Genomic DNA, 3,920 nt, shown 5'->3' with positions numbered 1-3,920 from the left:
GTTATTTCATTTCTTAAAGCTCAGCGAATGGTTGAGAAAGGGTGTGACGCATATCTAGCCTATGTAAAAGATGTCAGTATGGATACCCATATAGTTGATCCAGTCCCAGTAGTGAGGGATTTCCCTGATGTGTTTCCAGCTGATCTTCCGGGCATGCAGCCCGACAAAGATATAGATTTTGGCATTGATTTGTTGTCGGGCACTCAGCCTATCTCTATTCCTCCTTATCATATGGCCCCTCCTGAGTTGAAGGATTTAAAGGAACAGTTGTAGGAATTGCTTGATAAGGGCTTCATTCGGCCTAGTGTGTCGCTTTGGGGTGCTTCTGTCTTGTATGTGAAGAAAAAGGATGGCTCTATGCATATGTGCAATGATTATCGCTAGTTGAAAAAAGTTATAGTGAAGAACTGGTATTCTTTGCCACGCATTGATGACCTATTTGATCAGTTACAGGGTGCCTGAGTGTTTTCCAAGATTGATTTGCGCCCATGATATCATCAATTGAAGATTTGGGAGCCAGATATCCTAAAGACTGCTTTCAGGACTCGGTATGGTCATTACGACTTCCTTGTAATGTCATTTGGGCTGACCAACGCCCCAGCAACATTTATGCATTTGATGCATAGTGTATTTCGTCCTTATCTTGACTCGTTCGTCATTGTCTTTATTGATGACATTCTGGTGTACTCCCGGAGTCTGGAGGATCATGAGTAGCACCTGAGGACAATGCTTCAAACCTTGAGAGAAAAGAAATTATATGCAAAGTTCTCAAAATGTGCGTTCTGGTTGGATTCAGTGGCATTTTTGTGTCACATGGTATCGAGTGAAGGGATCAAGGTGGATCCGAAGAAGGTGGAGGCAGTGCAGAGTAGTCCCAGGTCATCCTCAGCCACAAAGATCCGGAGCTTCCTTGGTTTGGCAGGGTATTACCGTCGATTTGTTAAGGGATTATCATCTATTGTAGCACCCATGACCAGGCTGACCTAGAAGGGTGCTCTATTCAGGTGGACAGAAGAGTGTGAGGTAAGCTTTCAGAAACTCAAAACAGCTTTGACTATAACCCCAGTATTGGTATTGCCTTTAGGTTCGGGGTCTTATATAGTTTATTGTGATGCGTCACGAGTTGGCCTCGACGTGGTGTTGATGCAAGACCGTAGGGTGATTTCCTACGCGTCCAGACAGTTGAAGGTGCATGAAAAGAACTATCTTGTCCATGACCTTGAGTTAGCTGCTATTGTTCATGCCTTGAAGATTTGGAGGCACTATTTTTACGGTGTCCCTTGTGATATCTATACTGATCACCGGAGTTTGCAGCATCTGTTTAAGCAGAAGGATCTTAATTTGCATCACAGGAGGTGGTTAGAGCTGCTTAAGGATTATGATATTACCATTTTGTACCACCCGGGGAAGGCCAATGTGGTGGCCAATGCTTTGAGTCGCTGGGCAGAGACTTGGGAAGTTTAGCCTATCTACCAGCAATAGAGAGGCCCATGGCATTGGATGTTCAGGACTTAGCCAACCAGTTTGTGAGATTGGATATTTCTGAGCCTAGTCGAGTATTGGCTTGTGTGGTCTCTCGGTCTTATCTTTATGATTGTATCAGGGAGCGTCAGTATGATGACCCTCATCTGCTTGTCCTTAGGGACACGGTCCAGAGCGGTGATGCTGAGAAGGTTACTATTGGGGATGATGGTGCTTTGAGGATGCAGCGCATGCTATGTGTGCCTAATGTGGACGGTTTGCGTGAGTTGATTCTTCAGGAGGCTCACAGCTCGCAGTACTCTATTCATCCCGGTGTCGCGAAGATGTATCAGGACTTCAGGTAGCATTATTGGTGGATGAGGATGAAGAAAGATATAGTGGGGTATGTTGCTCGGTGCCTAAATTGTCAGCAGGTGAAGTATGAGCATCAACGACTGGGTGGATTGCTTCAAAAGTTAGAGATTCTGGAGTGGAAATGGGAGCGGATCAATATGGATTTCGTTTTGGACTCCTACGGACTAAGCGGAAGTTTGATGCAATTTGGGTGATTGTGGATAGATTGACCAAGTCAGCTCATTTCCTTCCGGTGATGACTATCTATTCTTCCGAGCAGCTGGCTTGAGTTTATATCCGTGACATTTCCAGACTTCATGGCGTGCCAATGTCCATCATATCTGACCGGGGTACGTAGTTTACATCATGGTTCTAGAGAGCCGTACAGCAGGAGTTGGATACTCAGGGTGGAGTTGAGAAAGGTATTTTACCCTTAGACGAACGTGCAGTCCGAGTGCACTATTCAGATTTTTGAGGATATGCTTCGTGCGCGTGTGATGGAGTTTGGGGTTTCTTGGGACCAGTTCTTGCCCCTTTCGGAGTTTGCCTATAACAACACTTATCAGTCCCGCATTCAGATGGCACCGTATGAGGCTCTATATGGTAGGCGGTGTCGGTCCCCAGTGGGTTGGTTCAAGCCGAGCGAGGCTAGATTATTGGGTACGGACTTGGTTCAGGATGCCTTGGAGAAGGTGAAGGTGATTCAGGATAGACTTCGCACAGCCCAGTCCAGACAGAAGAGTTATGCGGACGAGAAGGTTCGCGATGTGGAATTCATGGTTGGGGAGAGGGTCTTGCTTCGTGTTTCGCCTATGAAAGGCATTATGAGGTTCGGAAAGAAGGGCAAGCTGAGCCCAAGGTTTATTGGTCCTTTTGAGGTGTTGCGGCGAGTTAGGGAGGTTGCTTATGAGCTTGTCTTACCTCCCAGCCTAGCAGGAGTATGAGCATGTGATTTTTTCCCTATAGGAATTACTCCCATAAAATATAAGAAAATAATTTTTTTTTCCATTTTTGCAGTTTATAGGATTTTGTAGAAATTTGTGCTAATTGTTTGCATTTCTGTGCATGTTTACTTTTGTTAAAAATCATGAAAAATGCCAAAATACCATGCATTGCATTTAGGTTTCATTTTTGCATTTTTAGCTTTAATTTTAGATTAGTAGTTTTTCTCTTTTAATTTAGGATCAAGTAATTTTATAATTTAGATTAATTTACGATTTTAATTTAGGATTTTTAATCAAAGAAAAAGAAAAAGAAAAAAACAAACAAAACAAAAGATAAAGGGAATTGAAAAGAGGGCTTAATTTAGTGTTGAAATTGGGCCAGTGCACCCGGAATCCGCCCCAAAATCCAAGCCCAAATTCCAGCTACCCGGTCCAGCTTCAATACCTAACTAAACGACGCCGCTCCATGACCATTTAATCCCAACCGTTGATCTTTGATGATCCAACGGCAGGGATCTCCCTCCCCCCTTTCCATATAACTGTCTGAACTCCCCCCCCCACCCCATACTCATTCAACCCTTCACATTCCATCTCTATCAGCTGAAGAAGCAAACCCTAGCAGCCCCAAGAACCCTTGCCGCTTCCGTCGTCAACCATCCACCGGGAATCGTCTCACGGCAGTTCCGGTGCTCCAATCCACCCCAAATTTACACCCTAGAATCTCCTTCACCTTCTCTCTCAGAATATCCAAACCACTTCCCTCAAATCTTCACCCAATTGCTCAAATTTTAGATCTAAAATCAGATCCCCAAAAACCGTAGGCGTTCCAAATCGCCCCAAATTAATACCCTACAACCCTTGAACCCCTCTAAACCTTAAACCACCTTCAATCCTTTTCAAATCAGTCCCCAATTCCTCGAATTTTAGATCTAAAAAAAGTCAAGCCCTAATTTTCATACTTCTCTGATTTTGGTCAATCTCGGAAGGGTTGAACCTAAAACTTTTATTAGTCGATTGTTCTTATTTAGAACAGTCGACTAACGTTAGTTCAAGTTCACATCACCTTGTTAAAATTTGGTCAAAGTTCATGGCTGGTCCAATGTTATTTCTTAAAAAAAATTGAACGAACATAGGTAACTTCTGGCACTTTCTTTTTACTGT

This window comes from Nicotiana sylvestris, chromosome 5, assembly GCF_000393655.2.
Source record: "Nicotiana sylvestris chromosome 5, ASM39365v2, whole genome shotgun sequence".
NCBI classification, from domain to species: domain Eukaryota; kingdom Viridiplantae; phylum Streptophyta; class Magnoliopsida; order Solanales; family Solanaceae; genus Nicotiana; species Nicotiana sylvestris.
Note: the sequence above shows the minus strand (reverse complement) of the source record.